At 41.1% G+C, this 24,492-nt stretch overlaps 8 non-coding genes across 8 annotated transcripts; 1 reads left to right on the top strand and 7 right to left on the bottom strand.

Annotated features, from left to right (window-relative positions):
* Positions 1–64: 64 nt before the first annotated feature.
* Positions 65–137, bottom strand: trnat-ugu (transfer RNA threonine (anticodon UGU)). The gene has a single exon. It is a non-coding gene; the product is annotated as a tRNA-Thr (tRNA).
* A 759-nt stretch (positions 138–896) lies between these two features.
* Positions 897–970, bottom strand: trnat-agu (transfer RNA threonine (anticodon AGU)). The gene has a single exon. It is a non-coding gene; the product is annotated as a tRNA-Thr (tRNA).
* Positions 971–6,847: 5,877 nt separating this feature from the next.
* Positions 6,848–6,929, top strand: trnas-aga (transfer RNA serine (anticodon AGA)). Its single transcript has one exon. It is a non-coding gene; the product is annotated as a tRNA-Ser (tRNA).
* A 5,393-nt stretch (positions 6,930–12,322) lies between these two features.
* On the bottom strand, positions 12,323–12,396 carry trnan-guu (transfer RNA asparagine (anticodon GUU)). The gene has a single exon. It is a non-coding gene; the product is annotated as a tRNA-Asn (tRNA).
* A 1,511-nt stretch (positions 12,397–13,907) lies between these two features.
* trnar-ccu (transfer RNA arginine (anticodon CCU)) lies at positions 13,908–13,980 on the bottom strand. The gene has a single exon. It is a non-coding gene; the product is annotated as a tRNA-Arg (tRNA).
* A 1,336-nt stretch (positions 13,981–15,316) lies between these two features.
* trnak-cuu (transfer RNA lysine (anticodon CUU)) lies at positions 15,317–15,389 on the bottom strand. Its single transcript has one exon. It is a non-coding gene; the product is annotated as a tRNA-Lys (tRNA).
* A 1,259-nt stretch (positions 15,390–16,648) lies between these two features.
* On the bottom strand, positions 16,649–16,721 carry trnak-cuu (transfer RNA lysine (anticodon CUU)). The gene has a single exon. It is a non-coding gene; the product is annotated as a tRNA-Lys (tRNA).
* Positions 16,722–17,577: 856 nt separating this feature from the next.
* trnak-cuu (transfer RNA lysine (anticodon CUU)) lies at positions 17,578–17,650 on the bottom strand. The gene has a single exon. It is a non-coding gene; the product is annotated as a tRNA-Lys (tRNA).
* Between the last annotated feature and the right edge of the window lie 6,842 nt (positions 17,651–24,492).

Raw genomic sequence — 24,492 nt, forward strand, 5'->3', positions numbered from 1 at the left:
AAAAATCAGGTTGCACATGTTAAGTATCGGCAACTATGTGGAAACACTTCATTCACTGATAACCAGGCACTGCTGGGATTTGGACCCAGGATCTCCTGTTTACAAGACAGGCGCTTTAACCACTAAGCTACAGCGCCTCATGCAGAGCCCTGAAAGACTTCATTACAGTTAGTACCATCAATCAGACAACAACAAGCCGATCTCACAAGTACCTTGGGCAGTTCTGAATGACTGATGGGGATTCCCGGGCATTTCAGTTCCAAAGGATCATTTACATCTTGAGGGTATTCCAGGTGTAATGTGGGTAGTTAATCCACCCCCTTTAGATGATCTGATTCATTTCCGAACAAGTCCAAAGTAACAATTAACAAGTTATTGAATCACATGTCAATGAGAAACATACATGTGTACAGACAAGGATAGGAGCAGCACTGCGTCAGAAACGTTTCTGGTGTGCAAAGACCAAGAAAATGCCACGCAACAGAAATGCCATGCTCACGCCACACAGGAGGCCTTGCCCCTGACTTCCACCAGCTGCGGATCCACTCTGCTTCGTGTCTGCTCTGTGATCCACAGTTCGTCAACATCCACCAGGTCCGGATTTGTTGCAGGCCATGACTGACAGCTGAAGTCACATGGACCCACGGGATCTCGCGAATTCATGTTTGATCACACAATATAACAGGAGGTTGTTTCTATAAACCGAACCACAAACCCTGGTAAATGAACTAGGTGTATATTGTAGCTTAAAGGTTAATTGCTCTGCATTTCATGTGTCATCTTAAATCTGCATTAATCTATTGTATTTGTAGAAATGTAACATGCCTTTTTCATTTGCTACAAGGGCTTAATGTGTAGCAATGATGAAGCAAACTGAGGTAATCGCTACAATGACAAGGTGCTGCTGGGATTTGAACCCAGGATCTCCTGTTTACTAGACAGGCACTTTAACCAACTAAGCCACAGCACCTCCTTGTGTACTTTCACCTTCCATCCATCCATCCATCTTCATCCACTTATCCGGTATCGGGTCGCGGGGGCAGCAGCTCCAGTAGGGGACCCCAAACTTCCCTTTCCCGAGCCACACCAACCAGCTCCGACTGGGCGTTCCCAGGCCAGGTTGGAGATATAATCTCTCCTACCTAGTCCTGGGTCTTCCCCGGGGCCTCCTCCCAGCTGGACGTGCCTGGAACACTTCCCTAGGGAGGCGCCCGGAGGCATCCTTACCAGATGCCCGAACCACCTCAACTGGCTCCTTTCAACGCGAAGGAGCAGCGGCTCTACTCTGAGCTCCTCTCAGATGACTGAGCTTCTCACCCTATCTCTAAGGGAGACCCCAGCCACCTTCCTGAGGAAACCCATTTTGGCTCTCGTTCTTTCGGTCATGACCCAGCCTTCATGACCATAGGTGAGGGTAGGAACAAACACTGACTGGTAGATCGAGAGCTTTGACTTCTGGCTAAGCACCCGCACCCGCTGCTCCGATTCTCCGACCAATCTCACGCTCCATAGTCCACTCACTCCCGAAAAAGACCCCAAGGTATTTAAACTCCTTCACTTGGGGTAAGGACTCACTCCCTACCTGAAGAAAGCACTCCATCGGTTTCCTGCTGATAACCATGGCCTCAGATTTAGAGGTACTGATCCTCATCCCAGCCGCTTCCCACTCGGCGGTGAACCGATCCAGTGAGTGCTGAAGGTCACAGACCGATGACGCCATCAGGACCACATCATCTGCAAAAAGCAGCAATGAGATCCTGAGCCCACCAAACTGCAACCCTTCCCCACCCCAACTACGCCTCGATATCCTGTCCATAAATATTAGAAACAGGATTGGTGACAAAGCGCAGCCTTGGCGGAGGCCAACCCTCACCTGAATGAGTCCGACTTACTGCCGAGAACCCGGACACAGCTCTCACTTTGGTCATACAGAGATTGGATGGCCCTGAGAAGGGACCCCCTCACCCCATACTCCCGCAGCACCTCCCACAGTGTCTCCCGGGGGACCCGGTCATACGCTTTCTCCAGATCCACAAAACACATGTAGACTGGTTGGGCATACTCCCAGGCTCCCTCCAAGATCCTTGCAAGAGTGAAGATCTGATCCGTGTTCCACGACCAGGACGGAATCTGCATTGTTCCTCTTCAATCCGAGGTTTGACTATCGGCCGGACCCTCCTTTCCAGCACCTTGGAGTAGACTTTACCAGTAAAATATAAACTGTAAAACATGTATTCTTAAAGGGCTTGTTGTGCTGTCTGATAAAAGAGAGAGCATACCGCTTAGTATGTGTCACAGGAGGTCTTAGTCTACCACTATGTTCTATAACCCTACCAGTCAGATTACCACAGGAGGTAATACAACGTTCACTGCAAATCTTGTAACACAGACTAAAAATAAATGCTAAGAGATACATTGGTGGAGACGGATGGCTGCCAGTACCTATGAGATAACACAATATTGTTTGTGAAGACACATCTGCAATTTGGTATAATGTGATGTGTCATTGGTTTGCTACCACTCTTAAAGAAAGTCTTTCATTATCAGCAAGATTCAAACCTGCGCGGGGAGACCCCAATGGATTTCTAGTCCATCGCCTTAACCATGGACGGGCAAATAGCAAATCGTAGTGCGCTGCCTGTGTCTGTGGTTCCTCATGGAGGCTTCTTGATTGATTGATATGCTCTCTTATTTTACCATAACAGAGATCTAATATTTTATAAAATCGGGTTGGGCAATTACCCTTTCTAGTTACTTCTTGACAAATAAAGCAAGTAACCACACAAAGAAAATTAATGCAACGGCTGGGAATCGAACCTAGGTCAACTGCTTGGAAGGCAGCTACGCTCACCACTATACCACCATCACTGTACAAAGCAGGAGGTGTCCTTAAAGAGGTAATAGAATGGTTATATAGAGTATATCACGCTGTTCCTTAACGTCTCCTGATAGGGTATGTAACATTTGTTTGGCGGAAAATTTTGCTTTTGCAGTTTTTTGGCCCTCATGCTACCATGTTAGATTCACCATGATTGAAACGAGAGGTGTTCCGCCTTATATGGTCTGCTCATGAATATTTAAATGAGCTGCGGCCTGATTGGACATGACCAACAGCACGCACTAAAAGATCCAAGGTGGAGATAGCATGGATACTATATGTGTTGAACCGTATCTGTTTGAGCCTGAATCAGAGGAAGGATCTGGCAGAGAGGAGCAACCTGCTAGTAGATTGGAAATAACCCCTTCAGGCTGATAAGTTTTGTCATTTAGCATTTACTAGCATTTTCAACCCAACATTGTTATACTAGTGTAATACTCACACTTCTGTGTTGTAGCCTAAGCATAACTTTGTATTAGTTTTCTTTTTTACCATTGTAAGCAAGATAAGTAATTAATTTGCACACAGACTTGTACCCTCGCAATTACAGTCAAGATGTCCAGTTGGCTGAAAAGTTAGTGACCAGTTCATAGAGCTGCTCACAACGAAAGTCTCTTATTCACTTTTGTGACATTGTTACCGTGTACTCTCCTGCTGAAAAGTGATTGATTGTGATTATGATTATGAGTTCCGTATATTCTTTGCCATGAAGTAGTAATATGTTATCATACAACAGGACGTCCATTTAGCTGGACAGGAGCCTACTATTTCTGTTCAGTTTGTATGCTGCGTCTAACGTATTACTACTCAAACGTTATCTTGGAACTACTATCCTGCTGATTAGATCATCTGACTATGAGATTATTACCTTAACATGTAAAATTAAAGCTACGGTACATCAATCTTACCGTGACAGGTGTACTTGTGGAAACTGTGCACACATGTCCCAGGAGAGAAAATATATGTTGCAGAGAAATACCTCAGGTAACTAAAACTAGAGATACTGTACATTAACTCAAGCTACTTTATGCTTTCTGCTCATTCAACATTATGAAATAGCAGCAGGCTCATTGTGTTTATTTTTACAGGTCATGAGAAGAATGATCCAGGTTCCTGAGGAGACAACCTGTATGATTGACCAGCCCGCCTTTTCTAGACTTGTTTTGTTGAATGATGAAGTTCATAGGGAGTGTACATACCTGCGTAACATTCCAATGAAGGAGAAAACAACATTTTTGGGAGCAAACCGCTGGATAACACTGCTCTGCTAAATGCCACCCAGTCATAATGCTACACAAACACCAAAATACATCTGGTTTTGTAAGAATAATTAGAAAGGTTAGCTTTACTTCGTATGTGAGGTTTTATTGTCATATGAGACAGTTGTGTCCTGCGAGAGGCCACACCTGGAGCATCTGTTTGGCAAGCTGCATCTTTCGTGTGTTGTCGTTCTTGTGGTGTATTCTGAACTTAAAAAAAACTTTTAAATTAATATATTGCAGCCTATAAACACAATGTTTTCACGAGATTGACTAGATATCATATGAAATGATAACGTTTCCAGTTCTGTTGTCAAAGCAAACGGGATTGACATAGCTAGCTAGCTAGCTAGCTGAGTAACGTTACAGCTTAACGCTAGCTAGCAACCAATCTATCATGATTCTACTCAGCTGCAGTTAGCTATCTTTCTGAAATACAATAAAACTTAACCTGACAAAGTGCACAAACATTCATCGGGAACTATAGATGTAGCTACATGACAACAAAGGTTATTTGAAAGGAAAATGAAACGTTAGCCCCTTTGCCAACACACATTCTACCTATGTTAGCTACAGGATATGTTAGCATTGCTAATGTTACTGTTAGCAAAATCCTACTTACCTTGTGGTTGGGATGACCATGCAGTTGGAACAGCCCCTTTTTTCAGCAACAGCAGTTTAGCAAATCCTGCTTTAAATTGTCCAAAGTTTTGAAAACTGTCTTTGGTGAAATGGTACGAGCAAATTAATAATTGAGTGTTGAACTTCACAGGGATCTCCTTGTAGAGAAACATCAGCCGAGCCCGTCAAGTGGTTACTTCCTTGTGAAGACTATGAGAAGTGTCTCAATTCCCTGTACAGCCTGGAACACTGCATTTACAACCCTGGTTCATTGTCAATATCCTGGAAAATATTCCAAACTTTCTTCTTTGTAAATGTCAAAGTACACAAGCAGCATTCTCAGTTTTACATCCACTTAACCTAGCTACATTCTGAACTGGTCTCAGGTCAGTGGCCTGTATGTAAACGTTGGGGCTTGACCATTCGCCTAATACATCCATGGGCGTGACAAAGCCACAGGTTTTGAGACATTGACGTCATCTTTTAGCTTTGATGGGATTCACCATTTTGCAGCATTAGTTTCAGAATGTGAGATGCAGATGAACTGAACTCTCATTATTCACATACGACAAGGTAAAGTCGGTTTTACATTCTATCACCCCTTTAAACATCCCTGGGTGGACTTGAACCACTATCCTTTCGGTTAACAGCCGACTGCGCTGACCTGTTGCGCCACAGAGACTGCTCCTGGCTGCAATTTTATGAGAGGGAGCTCCATCTTTAAGCCACAAGCATTTGCTTTATGGCTTTTTGAGGTTGAGCTGCACATGTATGCTTATCAGGCTATTTTCCTGTTACTCAGAAATTGAGGAAGCTGACTCATGTGGAAATGTAGAAGCTGGACGTGCATTGTATTTTTCTTACATGTCAATTGGATTCTGACTTTGAATTCAAATATTTGGCATCCAAGATAATTTGGGAACTGATGATGTATCAGTCATTGTGCTGGTGGTTTCTTGGTCACAGCAACAAGCTTGATCATACAGTTACACGCCATGTATCACAAAACTGTTGTGGGGGGCCTTATGTATTTGCTTGGATTACATCAAGTGACCTGCATACGATAATCAGAATCAGAATCAGAATCAGCTTTATTCGCCAGGTATGAGGACACATACGAGGAATTTTTCTTTGGAGCATTGTTGCTCACACTGTGCTTAAAAAAAATATACACACTAGTCTATACACACAATATATACATACTCTAAAGAGAACAATACAGAGACCGTCAGAGATGGCAAAAGTACTCACTGCCTGTGCTCAAGTAGAAGAAGAGATATTTGTGTTAACAAATACTCTGGTAAAAGTAGAAGTACTGATTTAACTTCTTTACTCAAGTAAAAGAACCAAAGTACAGGCTTAGCAATATACTTCAAATATAAAAGAAAAAGTAGCCTTATGAATGACAAAGCTACCTGGACCAGACAGATGATACTAGAGAGCACACTGAGAAACTACAGTGGACATGGAGAAAAGACTCTTTATTCTTTATTCTTTATATGCCATTGGCTACATTTTAAATGGCCGTCTGCCAATAGGCCTAAAACATATATAAACATATAGCCTATTTAAATTGACAGAGACTGGGACTCCAGATTCTGACCGAGTAGAAAGATATGAATTGAGTTATTTTGTGAGAAGTCTGTGTATGTTCCCATCCAATTAGATTCAATTTGGTATTGATGATCAAAAATAATAACTAACTCCTGTGAAATTATTTGAAACTTAATGAGGTGAGATTAGGATTTAAAAAGATTTAAAGATGAATCTGGTTTTCAATTTGGCCCAGGTGTGTCTGTTAAAACACCAACGGAGACAACTTCTCTCTGTTGATGCTTTATTGCCATCAAGCATCAGGATAAAGATGGGGGGGGGGGGGGATGGGTTAGCTCTGCTAAGGCTGTGTGTGTGGTAATAAAATAAATAAACAACATTGTAAAGGCTACCATACACAATGTATAGGAATCTTACAGTGAGGAAAATAAGTATTTGAACACCCTGCTATTTTGCAAGTGCAGCTTAGGCATTATATGGCGTGTTGAGGTGCTACAGGAACATTTCTGCAAACAGTCCTAGCAGGGCTCATCATGTTGTTGTGGCCGAGTGGTTAAGGCGATGGACTAGAAATCCATTGGGGTCTCCCCGCGCAGGTTCGAATCCTGCCGACAACGAGCGCTGTTTTTTAAGAGTGGTACCAAACCAATGACACATCAGAGTATACCAAATCGCAGATGTGCCTTCATAAACAATACTGTCTTATCTCATAGGTACTGGAAGCAACCAGTCTCCACCAATGTATTTCTTATCAATCTGTGTTACAAGATTTGCAGTGAACGTTGTATTGTCCAGCAGAAAGGCAACGGGTGTGTTACTTTTCAACTATGATTTATATCGTAGCAGTGCAAGCATTTTGCCCAGGTTTGATTTCAAGCCACCGCATATTTCAATTTCCTTGCGGGAGTCATCCCAAAAGGATTAATAAAGATAAGTGTAAGTCTATCTCAGAAAAAAGTCAAAAGAATTTCAAAATCTTCAGGGGATGTAGCTCAGTGGTAGAGCTCATGCTTTACATGTATGAGGACCTGGCATCTCCAGCAGGTATTATGGTAGAGTCTTTAAAAGAGCTGCAGAAGATATTACCTCCTGTGATAATCTGACTGGTAGAAAGCACTTTAAACGTACATGTTTTACAGTTTCTATTTACAGTATTTATTACCTGTAGTGTAGTATATTTACTGTATTACACTCCAGTTTTTATGGGTGTTACAGCGGGAATAAAAGGTATGAGCACTGTAGTTTCTTTTTTTATGGATGAAATAATCTCAACATGCCATTAAGTTAACTCTTCAGCAGGTGGAGACATTTCACTTCAGACACTTGCAACATCAGATGCTTTGTTAAACATCAACAGACTGGAAATAGACTTGATACTGATACAAAGCACAGGAATTAGAAGAGGATGGTTTCAATCCCTCAACCTCTGGGTTATGGGCCCAGCACGCTTCAGTGTCTGTGATTGACATTTTGAGGGGAGATTTGGGACCCTGTGGCAACCAAGGTTCCAACAGCTTACGGGTAGTAAAGTTAAACATTTGGTAGACCTTGCAACTATCTTTTATTTGAGCTCCCTTATTACTCACACATTGATTATTCACATGTAAGACTTGTGATTGGCTGGTGTTTTTAAAAAAAGGGCATTGTGAGTACAGCTATAAACATCAGTAAGGAGTCAACCAAGTTGCCTCTTATCATTTTAGTTTGGACACCCAGTGAGGCTTACAATGTAAAGAGAGGAGCCTGGTTGGGCTAGAACTCTCCTCTGCTGGATCGGGCTGTACTGCACCGCCTAATATACACCCTTGACATATGGATAGTCCTAATATTTATACAGGCTTATATTGCAATCTCGTCACCCTACATGTAGGTGTACCTATATTTAAATAAACACACAGTAGCAAAGCTTATGCAGTGTTTTTTAATTTTACCTGTGTTTTTTTCTGTGAGGGAAAACTCTGTCCGGCTTATTTATGTAGCATGGAAGCTAGCGTTAGCTAACTAGCAGCCAGCCTGCTTCCAAACAAATACTTTTTAATTATCTCAACACTTTTTAACAGTCAAACTGAAACACTGGCGGTGAGCTCCAGGTCCTGCAGCTGCTGACGGACATGGATAGCTTCAGACCCGCTCACCACTAGTGTTGGTGGATTAGCAAGCTAGCGTTAGCAAACTAACACCGCTTATAAATAAATACATTTTAATTATCCTAACACTTTAAACAGTCAAACTGAAACACTGGCGGTGAGCTCCAGGTCTTGCAGCCACGGACGGACCGCCATCAATGGGTATAATGCGTGCCTTTTAAATTACATTTTTATTTTTTTTAAGCAGGCTGGTTGGTTAGTTTGCTAACGCTAGCTTGCTATTCCACCAACACTGGCGGTGGGCTCCCGGGGGTTGCGCCGCTGCTATCGGGTCTGGAGCTTTCCATGTCTCGCTGGAGATCAGATCCCGTTGAGGTCGGCAGCGGAGATTTCTAGCGATGTTTCCCCGCTGGCCGAGCCCCACTGACGGCGGACCGTCTGCGTCTGCAGCACCTGGAGCTCCAGTGTTTCAGTTTAACTGTTAAAAAGTGTTGAGATAATTAAAGGTATTTACAGTATTTAGAAGCGGGCTAGATGCTAGTAAGCTTATGCTAGCTTTCATGCTACATAAATAAGCCGGACAGAGTTGTCCCTCATCTGAGGATAAAAACCCTGCTGCCCCCTCCCCCCCATCCTGTTGGCTCAGAGCTCCACAGACTAAGTCCACAGGTACAACTTAGTTTTGCACCAAATGTATCGCAAGAAGTGTTGCAAAAGTCGAGGGTGCAGACTCGCCGCTGTGGAAAAGTGACTGAAGTGAAAAAAAAAATGAAATAAAGTACAAGTACAGAATTTTTTTCTACAAGCTCTCAAATCATATTCTCTAAGTGCTCACATCACATCTACGCGCTCTCACATTTGCACCATATTTACCTTCATATTCTTTATTGAACTTTATTGCTTTACAAACACCAAAGCAAGTAAGCGCTGTGACTAACATTGCTCTTCTGAAGTGATTTTGGAGAGGGACATCAGGTAGAAATACTCTGGTTGACTAGCATGACACCATTGTATTCATATAATAATCAATCCAGGTTAACGTGAATGACAGTGACTGCATGTTGCTTCCTCTAAATTTCAGGTTGTGGTCGACTAGCGAGGCCAGCTTGTCAGTTTGATAAACTGACCAGACCTGCATGCCTCTTGTTTCTTTGGGCTAGTTGTATTAGCTTTAGACCGGCTGGTAGCAGCTTTCTGCTTGTTTCTTTAAGCTAACTATATTAGCTTTAGCCTGACTGGTAGCAGCTTTCTGCTTGTTCTTTAAGCTAACTATATTAGCTTTAGACCGGCTGGTAGCAGCTTTCTGCTTGTTTCTTTAAGCTAACTATTTTAGCTTTAGCCTGGCTGGTAGCGCCTTTCTGCTTGTTTCTTTAAGCTAACTATTTTAGCTTTAGCCTGGCTGGTAGCAGCTTTCTGCTTGTTTCTTTAAGCTAACTATATTAGCTTTAGACCGGCTGGTAGCAGCTTTCTGCTTGTTTCTTTAAGCTAACTATTTTAGCTTTAGCCTGGCTGGTAGCAGCTTTCTGCTTGTTTCTTTAAGCTAACTATATTAGCTTTAGCTTGGCTGATAGCAGCTTTCTGCGGTGGGAAATGGCCGGGAGACGTTGTGATTATGTTGCATTAATCAGGGGGTTTAGTTTGTATTTGAGGAGAACATAAAACCCCAACTACTGTAGCGTCACTCACTACCCATCAATACTATGACATCACTGTGTCTGAGGCAGCTGTTGCCAACGGTAGGCTACTTTTCTACACACGGAGAGCCTCACTTCCCATACCAGACCCCGTCGGACTAACGTCACATTCACACGTTGCCCACATGGCTACCTGTCTTAAAGGGGAATGGTCGGATGGTAATAATCATGTAAAGGAGAAACAGTGAAAGGTTACTTTTCTATCAAGCAGCAAAAAAGTATTAACGTCAACATCGTAACGTCCTGCAATGTGACTTTCGCGCATGCGCACATCGCGATGTCAATGCTAAAACACAATATTGTTCAGCCCTAACTGACGGTATACTTCAGTAAGATAGTTTGCCACTTTTATCTTGGGTAATGCCACATGTAAGTATATCTTAGTTTATTTAGATACCCAACATAGGTTATGCTACGTACACTATAACAATACATTACGTGTTTCTTTATTTCATCTTACATTTTTGCTAGCCTGTTGTGTAGTTATATTGTTTTTACAATTATCTTTGTTTAATGTCTGTGACTCATTACTATCTAAGTAACTGGTCATTGTGTTTTCTCCCAGTTTCACCCTTTGTTACTCAAATAAACGTGTTACAAGGATCCCGGTCGCCAGTGCTTGATGGTGGAAGGTGTTTAGCTGCTGGTCAGATTGCACAGCGTTACGTACGTGAAGGACAAGACATATTTCATGGTAAGTATTTCCAGGTAATCTCTGCACCTCTAATCTCTGCACCTCTGTTATTCTAATATTACCATGTAATAAAATTGAAACAGGCAGTTTTGCATTTTCCACCACTGATTCATGGTTGTTTGACAGTAACTACCAGAAGCATTTCCAGGTAATCACTACACCTCTGTCTTACTACGTCATAAAATAGAAACAGGTAGTTTTGCATTTTCCACCACTGATTCATGGTTTTATTTCAGAAACTACCGGAATCATTTCCAAGTAATCACTACACCTCTGTTTTTGTATTATTACCATGTAATTAAATCGAAACAGGCAGTTTTGCATTTTGCACAACTGCCTTCTAAATCTCTAACCATGCGCCATTTCTTGCCTAAAACAATATAACCAACAATATGTTAAATTAAATTTGATAGATATAACTCCCTGATGGTCTAATGGCTAGGATTTGGCGCCCTCACCGTCGCGGCCGGGGTTCAATTCCCGGTCAGGGAATGGTCAGGACTTGACAGATACAGATTTAAAAGAGTAAGTTTTTGGTTGATTTGTCAAATTCTTCCTCATTAGTTTAACGTTTTAAAGAGTACCATTTCCTTTAAAGCAGACCCCCGACAGTGGATGTATCCTTTTGTCATCATTGATGGGTCATAAACACTTCATCTGCCTCCATCTCAATAACAATTCTTTTCATTTTTTCAAGCAGTAACTAAACCCCTAACCAACATTTTTAACTGAAAACCAATGTATGTGAGTGTCAAGTAATGTTATTGTTGGATTCAGGTCCAAATTTTGACATTTTAGCGCAATGCAAAGGTGCATAACAGATTTTTTTCTACATACCTGGAGCGATGCAAAGCAGGGGTGGCCAACTAGTCAAGGAACAGCAAGAGACTTGGTATTTAAGAATACAAACTGACTATGTGACAGATGTGTAATCTGTCATGTCCTGCCTTCTGAAGCTCTAGCCAGGCGCCACTCCTCGCCTAAAACAATATAAGTCATTCCAGTAAGTGAAAAGAAAACTCACATCTACAAAGATAAATTTGAAAGATGTGACTCCCTGATGGTCTAGTGGCTAGGATTCGGCGCTCTCACCGCAGCGGCCAGGGTTCGATTCCCGGTCAGGGAATGGTCAGGACTTGAGAGACTCATGTGTGATGTTTGAAAGAATAAGTTCCTCGACTTGATTTTGATTCGTCAAATTCCTCCTCATTAGTTTAAATGAACTGACAACATCAGTTAAATGACTTACAGTTCTCAAAGACGCACACAATCTCAACTGGTTATCCTTTAGACAGCTAGTCTCTTTTTCTTTTCTCTCACTTTTTGTCTCTGTCTGGCATTATGTATTTGATTGTATTACATCAAGTGACCTGCATACCAATGACCGTAAAGATTAATATGTACAGTACATGGTTTTCAGAACTGTACCTTCAGATAAAGGCAAGGCCACTTGGGTTATCTCTGGGCTGCTCTATAGTCTCCTGAAGAAGGATAAATCCCAGAGTTGGCTCACTCCAGATTATTTAAGCAACAAACGTCCCTGGGTGGACTTGAACCACCATCCTTTCGGTTAACAGCCGACTGCGCTGACCTATTACGCCACAGAGACTGCATATAGCTGATGTTTTTTTTTTTCTGATTCTGATGTAGAGAGGGACAAACGACTCAAAAGCATAATACTTCTTGCCGTGACATAACAAGAAACAGTAAAAAAAGAGGTCGGCGAGATAGAGTTCAAGACCCTTTTTTCAGGACACCCAAACTTTGTCGCTCAATATGGCAGGAATTCTATGCATCCAGGGCCAAATGTTTTACCATTTCATCCACTACGGGCCCCTAAGGAACTTTACATGTGTTGACAATAAAGATGCTCACAAAATGCTGCACTTGGAATTGCGTTTCTCATGCATATTCATGTCCTCTTAAATACAAAGAACTGCTAAGTTCTTTATTCCCAATATCAACTCTTAGACATTAGTTCCAAATGAAAATACTAGTTGTCAGAAGTGGGATTTGAACCCACACCTCCAGTGGAGACTACGACCTGAACACAGCGCCTTGAACCGCTTGGACATCCTGACCGATCCTAGCTTCAGTAATAGAGCTTTAGTAGGACCTGTCTCAAAAATGATTATATAGTAAATTAAACATGTCACGATATAGTAGGTTCTCAATCATGAGAACCTGCTATATCATGACATGTCTGACGGGGCGCTACCTATACCATCCAAAGACTGAGACTGCAGCAATATGTTCAATGCCCGTATATGTTTAATGTATTCATATTTTCGTTATTTTCACAATGTTTATTCTTCTCATCGGGTAGGATTGCATTTTTCTTAGGCGGCATATTCCCCTGGGCCTGGTGGTATCTGGCTGCACCAGAGCACCTGGGATGTCAGGCTTTAAATCCCCACCTCTGAAAAGTGCCGCTTCTTAGCCGGATTATGTCTGGCCATGTCATAAATAATAGAGGCGAGGCCTCAAAACTGAGAATATATTGGGGCGTGATATTTAAATTACAATCGTTTCTAGCCGCTGCATTTATCAATGTACGATCATTCTTACGCTCTGATTGGTGTGATACAAACGTTTCATGAATCTCACGTGAAGCCTGTCGTACGTTAGGTTAATAAATGAGGGCCATTAGCTCTAAGGATGTGCTTCAATACATAACTGAAGTGGACACACTAATGAGTAGCACAATGGTGCCATCTGTTTACCTTGTCATAAGCTAAAGCCTTTTCCCAAGCTAAAAGAAAACAAGGCGCTCTTCTGCAAAAGCACAGCTGGGAGTGCTTGAGAGTCCTTTGAGGTGCAGGTCCTTTTAGGCTGAGATGCTTCGGGTGTGTTAAGGTGTGAGCCCAAATAGTCGTCGAACGACAAAGACAAGACAGCGATCAGGTGATAGAACCGGGGTATTGATGTCCCATCCATGCAACCGATGGATATGATCAAAACCTGTAAACAGCCCAACCACATCACTGGAAAGTCAGCATTACTACAGGATCCTGACAGGGTAGTGGATGTCAATTTTTTAATCTGCCTGATTCAATCCATCAACCTCTGGGTCAGAGGCCTCATGACACTCATGACACTTCCATTCCATCTGCTGAGATTCACCCCAGATGGGACTTGAACCCACAATCCGTGGCTTAGGAGGCCAGTGCCTTATCCATTAGGCCACCGGGGCTTTACATCCCCAGAGCATCCCCATCACCAGTTCAGGAGAAATACATATACAGTTCAGGAGACGTAATGAAACAGTAACCTTGACCTTTGACCTCCAAAATCGAAATCAGTTCATCCGCGACTCCTAGTGGTTATGTATGCCAAATTTAAAGTGCTTCCCTCTAGGCGTTAAGAGATATTGCATTCACAAGAATCGGATGGCCAGACATGAGGACACAGTCACCTTGACATTGAACCTTTGACCTCCAAAATCTCATCAATTTATTTGCGAGTTCATGTGAATGTTTTTGCAAACTTTGAAGGAACACAAACATGGGCGTTGTGATAAGATGGTGCTGTCTATCGTTGTTTCTGAGATCAACAATACCTTCTAAAGTTGAATAGCTATTGCATACCCGGTAATATTAGAGAAGAGCTCTCGTTGGCACTGTAGGCGGACAATTTAGAAAATTAAGTTACTTTAAACTTTAAACTGTTACATCTCCTCTGAATCACCATCTGCAAATTTCCAAGCCTCGTTGGCATGCCGACCACCATCTACAGGAGGTAAATCACTGGCTAGCTATGCAGGAGTACCTCATACCTTTTACGAGGTTCAGGTGGTTAATAGTTATGGTCAAATGAAGCTTCATTAAGCTTTCTGAACAATGTTCTTCATTTTCTGAACGCATTCACCCAGTAGTGTTTTATTATTGGTTGTGCATCTGTGATTGCCCTAGAGGTCTCTCAGTCCAGCACCTCTCCCCCTCATCTTTGTTAGTTTTACACTGTCCAGCAAAAATCACTGACACCATACCTCACACTCATCCATGCATACACCTTGCATACATGTATACAACCTTTGCACACAGTCTTTTGTCTCCCTTTTCATGGGGTCATTACAAAGCATCTAGTGTTGATCTTAGCCTTTGTGTGAGAACATAGGTCTCCACATACATTGTTTTTATTAAGATTGACAACCAAATTGTTAGTTTTTCTTAAATTTTGCAACGCCACACGCCACAAGGTCTACTTACTAATGCATATACACATCAATTCATCAATCATTATTTTGGATTAATGCATATACACAACTTTATTTTGGATTAATGCAAATACACATCAACTTTCTTTTTAGAATTTGAACATGCATTGTCACCAGACTTTAGTTTGATCTGAGGAACAGGAGGTCAGCACAGGCCATGATCGTAGAATGCAGGCACATTTTAGTCTGGTAAATTACAAGGATTTTTACACTGGGATGGAACTCCTAATCTTGCGATTGACAGCATATCCACCGCAATACAGCCACCTGATACTGTGCAGAACTCAGGCATTCCCACTCTCTAAAACATCACCGCCCAACGTGGGGCTCAAACCCACGACCCTGAGATTAAGAGTCTCATGCTCTACCGACTGAGCTAGCCAGGCACTTCTCAAGTTTAAAGTTGCGGTCCAAAAGTTTTACTTAAAAGTTCTGAAATGTTACAGTTCTAGAATGTTACTTGGCAGTTCTAGAATGTTAGGTTGAAGTTCAAGAATGTTAAGCTGCCATTCTACAATGTTAGCTTTAAATTCTAGAATGTTAAGCTGCAGTTCTAGAATGTTATGTTGAAGTTCTAGAATGTTAAGATGCAGTTCTAGAAAGTTAAGCTTTCATTCTAAAAATTTGAGCTGCAATTCAAGAACAACAGGTTGAAGTTTTAGAATTTTTATAAGTTGCGTTCCCAAAAGGTTGCTCATAGTCCTAAAAGGTTACATTGTAGTTCTAGAATGGTAAGCTGCAGTTCTAAAATGTTAAGCTGCAGTTCTGGAATGTTAAGTTGCAGTTGTAGAACAATAGGTTGTAGTTTTAGAATATTAAGAGTTATTGTCCTAAAATGTTACTTACATTTCTACAATGGTATTTGTAGTTCAAGAATGTTAGGTTTAATTTCTAGAATGTTAAGTTCTCGATCTAGAATGTTAGGTCAAACTTCAAGAATGTTAACCTGCAGTTCTGGAACAATAGGTTGAAGTTGTAGAATTTTAAGAGTTGCGGTCCTAAACTGTTAATTACAGTTCTAAAATGTTACATTGTAGTTCTAGAATGTTAAGTTGCAGTTCTAGAACAATAGGTTGAAGTTTTAGAATTTTAAGAGTTGCGGTCCTAAACTGTTAATTACAGTCCTAAAAGGTTACATTGTAGTTCTAGAATGTTAGGTTGAAGTTCTAGAATGTTAAGCTGCCCTTCTACAATGTTAGCTTTAAATTCTAGAATATTTAACTGCAGTTCTGGAATGTTCAATTGCAGTTCTAGAACAATAAGATGTAGTTTTTGAATATTAAGAGTTATGGTCCTAAAATGTTACTTACAGTTCTACAATGTTATTTGTAGTTCTAGAATGTTAAGAGTTGCGGTCCAAAACTGTTAATTACAGTTCTAAAATGTTACATTGTAGTTCTAGAATGTTGAGTTGCAGTTCTAGAACAATAGGTTGAAGTTTTAGAATTTGAACATGCATTGTCACCAGACTTTAGTTTGATCTGAGGAACAGGAGGTCAGCACAGGCCAAGATTGTAGAATACAGACACTTTTTAGTCTGGTAAATAACAGGGATTGCTAATCTTGTGATTGACAGACGATCTGCCCCAATACAGCCACATTATACGGTGCAGAACTCAAGCAATCCCACTCTCTTAAACACCAACGCCCAACGTGGGGCTCGAACCCACGACCCTAAGATTAAGAGTCTCATGCTCTACCGACTGAGCTAGCCAGGCATTTCTCAAGCTTTGAGCTGCGGTCCAAAGATTTTACTTAAAGGTTTTGAAATGTTACAGTTCTAGAATGTTACTTGGCAGTTCTAGAATGTTAGGTTGAAGTTCTAGAATGTTAAGCTGCCATTCTACAATTTTAGCTTTAAATTCTAGAATGTTAAGCTGCAGTTCTAGAATTTTAGGTTGAAGTTCAAGAATGTAAAGATGCAGTTCTAGAAAGTTAAGCTTTCAGTCTGGAAATCTGAGTTGCAATTCAAGAACAATAGGTTGAAGTTTTAGAATTTTTAAAAGTTCCGTTCCTAAAAGGTTGCTCATAGTCCTAAAAGGTTACATTGTAGTTCTAGAATGTTAGGTTGAAGTTCTAGAATGTTAAGCTGCCATTCTACAATGTTAGCTTTAAATTCTAGAATATTTAACTGCAGATCTGGAATGTTCAATTGCAGTTCTAGAACAATAAGATGTAGTTTTTGAATATTAAGAGTTATGGTCCTAAAATGTTACTTACAGTTCTACAATGTTATTTGTAGTTCTAGAATGTTAAGAGTTGCGGTCCAAAACTGTTAATTACAGTTCTAAAATGTTACATTGTAGTTCTAGAATGTTGAGTTGCAGTTCTAGAACAATAGGTTGAAGTTTTAGAATTTGAACATGCATTGTCACCAGACTTTAGTTTGATCTGAGGAACAGGAGGTCAGCACAGGCCAAGATTGTAGAATGCAGGCACATTTCAGTCTGGTAAATTTCAGGGATTTTTACACAAGGATGGAACTGCTAATCTTGCAATTGACAGCATATCCACCGCAATACAGCCACCTGATACTGTGGAGAACTGAGAAATTCCCACTCTCTAAAACACCACCGCCCAACGTGGGGCTCGAACCAACGACCCTGAGATTAAGAGTCTCATGCTCTACCGACTGAGCTAGCCAGGCACTTCTCAAGTTTTAAGTTGCGGTCTAAAAATTAGGTTGAAGTTCTAGAATGTTAAGCTGCCATTCTACAATGTTAGCTTTAAATTCTAGAATGTTAAGTTGCAGTTCTAGAATGTTAGGTTGAAGTTCTAGAATGTAAAGATATAGTTCTAGAAAGTTAAGCTTTCATTCTAGAAATTTGAGTTGCAATTCCAGAACAATAGGTTGAAGTTTTAGAATTTGTATAAGTTGCATTCCCAAAAGGTTGCTCATAGTCCTAAAATGTTACATTGTAGTTTTAGAATGGTAAGCTGCAGTTCTGGAATGTTAAGTTGCAGTTGTAGAACAATAGGTTGTAGTTTTAGAATTTTAGGAGTCATGGTCCTAAAATGTTACTTACAGTTCAACAATGTTATGTTGTAGTTCTAGAATGTTAAGCTGCCATTATACAATGTAAAGTTGCAATTCAAGAACAATAGGTTGAAGTTTTAGAATATTTGTAAGTTGCGGTCCCAAAATGTTACTTACAGTTCTAAAAGATTACAGCTTAGTTCTAGAATGGTAAATTGCAGTTCTAGAATGTTAGGTTTGAGTTCTAGAATGTTAATATTCAGTTCTAGAATGTTAGGTTTAAGTTCAAGAATGTTAAGCTGCAGTTCTGGAATGTTAAGTTGCAGTTCTAGAACAATAGGTTGTAGTTTTAGAATTTTAAGAGTTATGGTCCTAAAATGTTACTTACAGTTCTACAATGTTGTGTTGTAGTTCTAGAATGTTACGTTTAATTTCTAGAATGTTTAGCTGTTAATCTAGAATGTTAGGTCAAAGTTCAAGAATGTTAACCTGCAGTTCTGGAATGTTAAGTTGCAGTTCTGGAAGAATAGGTTGAAGTTATAGGATTTTAAGAGTTACGGTCCTAAAATGTAAATTGCAGTTCTAAAATGTTACATCGTAGTTCTAGATGATCTAGGATGCAGCAGAGGGAAGAAGAAAACGGTGGTGACAGAACAAAGGAAGAGAGAGTAAAGCCGAGAAACGAACCAACGGGCTGGAGAAGTGCCAACGAGTCGAAACGAACCGAAGTGCGGGTAGACTCGGGGTGGTGCAGACTGGATTACGTCCTTAGAATCCAAAGAAGAGGGGGACTGCAGCCACCCAAACGAGGAGTTCAAAGCGAAAACGAAGATAAGTAAAGGAAAGTCTGCCAGCTGTCCTCGGAGAATGTGTGGGCAAAGAACTGCTTTGTGACTTGTTTGATTGAGAGCTCTCTCCTTGTTCTCTCCCAGTGTCAGCCAGGTGGGAACGCAACACGCAACGCGGACCGGTGAAAAGAAGACCCTAGGTTTCCCGGGCAGGATTCAGCTGTCCTTAGGATAACCAGCACCACGGACTGTAAAGAACACTGAGCACGACTGACAAGGACATTACTCTTAAGATATTTAGCTTTTACTAATTAGTTGTAATACCTGTTTATTCGTAGTTGTTTTATTACTCTTTTAACTTGGGTTTTAGAATAAAAGTGTTATATGCTGTAAGATGCTTGGTCTGTGTCCTGTTTTGTCAGTGGAAAGATTAATTTGCTGGTATACCTTTTTAGTTAGTTTAGAAAGCACCTCCCCACCTCTTGGGGGGGGGGGGGGGGGGTGACATATACAGCAGCAACACAAGTTCAAATTTCAATGATACCTAATTTTTATGGTGATTACGAGACTGAATGCAAAGTGTGTATCCCCCATGTAACTCAAAGCCTATCACCTCCAGTCAATCCTATCAAATGTGGAGCTCCTTCAAGTTACATTAACGATCAGGTGACTCCTCAACATGCCCCCACCAACATACTGTTTACAGTCTAAATGGCCAATGACATTAAACCTTTAATCCCCTGTAAAACCTTTTTCACCTATACTGTGGCTTAAAACACATTCCACCGAGATTTGCACTCAGATTGCTGGATTCAGAGTCCAAAGTGCTAACCAATACACCATGGAACCTTTAAAAGTGTTGCAAGTGTTTGCTTGACAGTTTCTTTCATAATATCCACATAACATTGATTAAATAACCTGGAGTAAGCCAACTCTAGGGTTTATCATTCTGCAGGTGAATATAGAGCAGCCCAAAGATAACCCAAGTGGCCTTACCTTTATCTGAAGGTACAGTTCTGAAAACCATGTACTGTACATATTAATCTTTACGGTCATTGGTATGCAGGTCACTTGATGTAATACAAGCAAATACAGAAGGCCAGACAGAGACAAAAAGTGAGAGAAAAGAAAAAGAGACTAGCTGTCTAAAGGTTAACCAGTTGAGATTGTGTGCGTCTTTGAGAACTGTAAGTCATATAACTGATGTTGTCAGTTCATTTAAACTAATGAGGAAGAATTTGACAAATCAAAATCAAGTCCAGGAACTTATTCTTTCAAACATCACACCTGAGTCTCTCAAGTCCTGACCATTCCCTGACCGGGAATCGAACCCAGGCCGCGGCTGTGAGAGCGCCGAATCCTAGCCACTAGAACATCAGGGAGTCACATCTTTCAAATTTATCTTTGTAGATGTGAGTTTTCTTTTCACTTACTGAAATGACTCATATTGTTTTAGGCGAGGAATGGCGCCTGGCTAGAGCTTCAGAAGGCAGGACATGACAGATTACACATCTGTCACATAGTCAGTTTGTATTCTTAAATACCAAGTCTCTTGCTGTTCCTTGACTAGTTGGCCACCCCTGCTTTGCATCGCTCCGGGTATGTAGAAAAAAAATCTGTTATGCACCTTTGCATTGCGCTATAATGTCAAAATTTGGACCTGAATCCAACAATAACATTACTTGACACTCACATACATTGGTTTTCAGTTAAAAATGTTGGTTAGGGGTTTAGTTACTGCTTGAAAAAATGAAAAGAATTGTTATTGAGATGGAGGCAGATGAAGTGTTTATGACCCATCAATGATGACAAAAGGAGACATCCTCTGTCGGGGGTCTGCTTTAAAGGAAATGGTACTCTTTAAAGCGTTAAACTAATGAGGAAGAATTTGACAAATCAACCAAAAACTTGCTCTTTTAAATCTGTATCTGTCAAGTCCTGACCATTCCCTGACCGGGAATTGAACCCCGGCCGCGGCGGTGAGGGCACCAAATCCTAGCCATTAGACCATCAGGGAGTTAGATCTATCAAATTTAATTTAACATATTGTTGGTTATATTGTTTTAGGCAAGAAATGGCGCATGGTTAGAGATTTAGAAGGCAGTGGTGCAAAATGCAAAACTGCCTGTTTCGATTTAATTACATGGTAATAATGCAAAAACAGAGGTGTAGTGATTACTTGGAAATGCTTCCGGTAGTTTCTGAAATAAAAACCATGAATCAGTGGTGGAAAATGCAAAACTGCCTGTTTCAATTTTATTACATGGTAATATTAGATTAACAGAGGTGCAGAGATTAGAGGTGCAGAGATTACCTGGAAATACTTACCATGAAATATGTCTTGTCCTTCACGTACGTAACGCTGTGCAATCTGACCAGCAGCTAAACACCTTCCACCATCAAGCACTGGCGACCGGGATCCTTGTAACACGTTTATTTGAGTAACAAAGGGTGAAACTGGGAGAAAACACAATGACCAGTTACTTAGATAGTAATGAGTCACAGATATTAAACAAAGATAATTGTAAAAACAATATAACTACAGGCTGATTTTTACAGGCTAGCAAAAATGTAAGATGAAATAAAGAAACACGTAATGTATTGTTATACAGTGTACGTAGTATAACCTATGTTGGGTATCTAAATAAACTAAGATATACTTACATGTGGCATTACCCAAGATAAAAGTGGCAAACTAGCTTACTGAAGTATACCGTCAGTTAGGGCTGAACAATATTGTGTTTTAGCATTGACATCGCGATGTGCGCATGCGCGAAAGTCACATTGCAGGACGTTACGATGTTGACGTTAATACTTTTTTGCTGCTTGATAGAAAAGTAACCTTTCACCGTTTCTCCTTTACATGATTATTACCATCCGACCGTTCCCCTTTAAGACAGGTAGCCATGTGGGCAACGTGTGGATGTGACGTTAGTCCGATGGGGTTTATTGTTATGGGAAGTGAGGCTCTTTGTGTGTAGAAAAGTACCGGAGGCAGCAGCTGCCGCTGATACAATGATGTCATGGTTTTCATGGGTAGTCAGGGACACTACAGTAGTCAGTGTTTTATGTTCTCTACAAATACAAACTAAATCCCCTGATTAATGCCACATAATCACAACGTCTCCCGGCCATTTCCCACCGCAGAAAGCTGCTATCAGCCAAGCTAAAGCTAATATAGTTAGCTTAAAGAAACCAGCAGAAAGCTGCTACCAGCCAGGCTAAAGCTAATATAGTTAGCCCAAAGAAACAAGCAGAAAGTTGCTACCAGCCAGGCTCAAGCAAATATAGTTAGACCAAAGAAAAAAGCAGAAAGTTGCTACCAAACAGGCTAAAGTTAATACAGTTAGCCCAAAGAAACAAGCAGAAAGCTGCTACCAGCCGGTCTAAAGCTAATATAGTTAGCTTAAAGAACCAAGCACAAAGCTGCTACCAGCTGGTCTAAAGCTAATATAGTTAGCTTCAAGAAACAAGCAGAAAGCTGCTACCAGCCAGGCTAAAGCTAATACAGTTAGCCTAAAGAACCAAGCACAAAGCTGCTACCAGCCGGTCTAAAGCTAATATAGTTATCCTAAAGAAACAAGCACAAAGCTGCTACCAGCCGGTCTAAAGCTAATATAGTTATCCTAAAGAAACAAGCGGTCCGTCTGTCCCAACTAACGTTTTGGTTCGGAGCCGCGACACTGGAAACGTAACACTAATCTACTATAGATGGCTGTGTCTGATCGAACGTCATTTCCACTGACTGAACTGTTCTTGGATACACGGTTTGTTTCTAGTGCGCATGACGTGCAGGTCTGATCAATTTGTCAAACTATCGAGCTGACCTCGCTAGTCAACCACAACCTTAAATTTAGAGGTAGCAACATGCAGTCACTGTCATTCACGTTAGCCTGGATTGATTACTATATGAATACAATGGTGTCATGCTAGTCAACCAGCGTATTTCTACCTGATGTCCCTCTCCAAAATCACTTCAGAAGAGTAATGTTAGTCACAGCGTTTACTTGCTTTGGTTTTTGTAAAGCATTAAAGTCTATCCCCAGATGAGGGACAACTCTGTCCGGCTTAGTTATGTAGCATGAAAGCTAGCATAAGCTCACTAGCATCCAGCCCGCTTCTAAATACTGTAAATACCTTTTAATTAGCTCAACACTTAGTTAAACTGAAACACTGGCGCTGAGCTCCAGGTCCTGCAGACGCAGACGGTCCGCCGTCAGTGGGGCTCGGCCAGCGGGGAAACATCGCTAGAAAGCTCCGCTGCCGACCTCGACGTGATCTGATCTCCAGCGGGACATGGAAAGCTCCAGACCCGGTAGCAGCGGCGCAACCCCCCGGGAGCCCACCGCCAGTGTTGGTGGAATAGCAAGCTAGCGTTAGCGAACTAACCAACCAGCCCGCTAACAAACAAAAAAAGTAATTTAAAAGGCACGCATTATACCTACTGATGGTGGTCCGTCCGTGGCTGCAAGACCTGGAGCTCACCCCATTGTTTGAGTTTGACTGTTTAAAGTGTTGAGATAATTAAAAGGTATTTATTTATAAGCGGGGTTAGTTTTCTAACGCTAGCTTGCTAATCCACCAACACTAGTGGTGAGCGGGTCTGAAGCTATCCATGTCCGTCTGCAGCTGCAGGACCTGGAGCTCACCGCCAGTGTTTCAGTTTGACTGTTAAAAAGTGTTGAGATAATTAAAAAGTATTTGTTTAGAAGCAGGCTGGCTGCTAGTTAGCCAATGCTAGCTTCCATGCTACATAAATAAGCCTGACAGAGCTGTCCCTCACAGAAAAAAAACACAGGTAAAATTAAAAAAAACACTACATAAACTTTGCTACAGTGTTTATTTAAAAATAGGTACACCTACATGTAGGGTGACGAGATTGCAATATAAGCCTTTATATTAATATTAGCAGCGGAAGCGTGCTGGGCCCATAACCCAGAGGTTGATGGATCGAAACCATCTTCTACTATTTCCTGTGCTTTGTATCTTCAGTAAGTATATATCCAGTCTGTTGATGTTTAACACAGCAACTGATGTTGCAAGTGTCTGAAGTGAAATGTCTCCACCTGCTGAAGAGTAAACTTAATGGCATGTTGAGATTATTTCACCCATAAAAAAAGAAACTACAGTGCTCATACCTTTTATTCCCGCTGTAACACACATAAAAACTGGAGTGTAATACAGTAAATATACTACACTACAAGTAATAAATACTGTAAATAGAAACCGTAAAACATGTACGTTCAGAGTGCTTGTTGTGTTGTTTACCAGTCAGATTACCACAGGAGGTAATATCTGTTGCAGCTCTTTTAAAGACTCTACCATAATACCTGCTGGAGATGCCAGGTCCTCATACATGTAAAGCATGAGCTCTACCACTGAGCTACATCCCCTGAAGATTTTGAAATTCTTTTGACTTTTTTTTCTGAGATGACTCCCGCAAGGAAATTGAAGTATGCGGTGGCTTGAAATCAAACATTGGCAAAATGCTTGCAATGCTATGGTATAAATCATAGTCGAAAAGTAACACACCTGTTGCCTTTCTGCTGGACAATACAACGTTCACTGCAAATCTTGTAAGACAGATTGATAAGAAATACATTGGTGGAGACTGGTTGCTTCCAGTACTTATGAGATGAGACAATATTGTTTATGAAGGCACATCTGCGATTTGGTATACTGTGATGTGTCATTGGTTGGCTACCACTCTTAAAAAACAGCGCT

Source organism: Etheostoma spectabile, unplaced genomic scaffold, assembly GCF_008692095.1.
Source record: "Etheostoma spectabile isolate EspeVRDwgs_2016 unplaced genomic scaffold, UIUC_Espe_1.0 scaffold00018315, whole genome shotgun sequence".
Taxonomy (NCBI): Eukaryota; Metazoa; Chordata; class Actinopteri; order Perciformes; family Percidae; genus Etheostoma; species Etheostoma spectabile.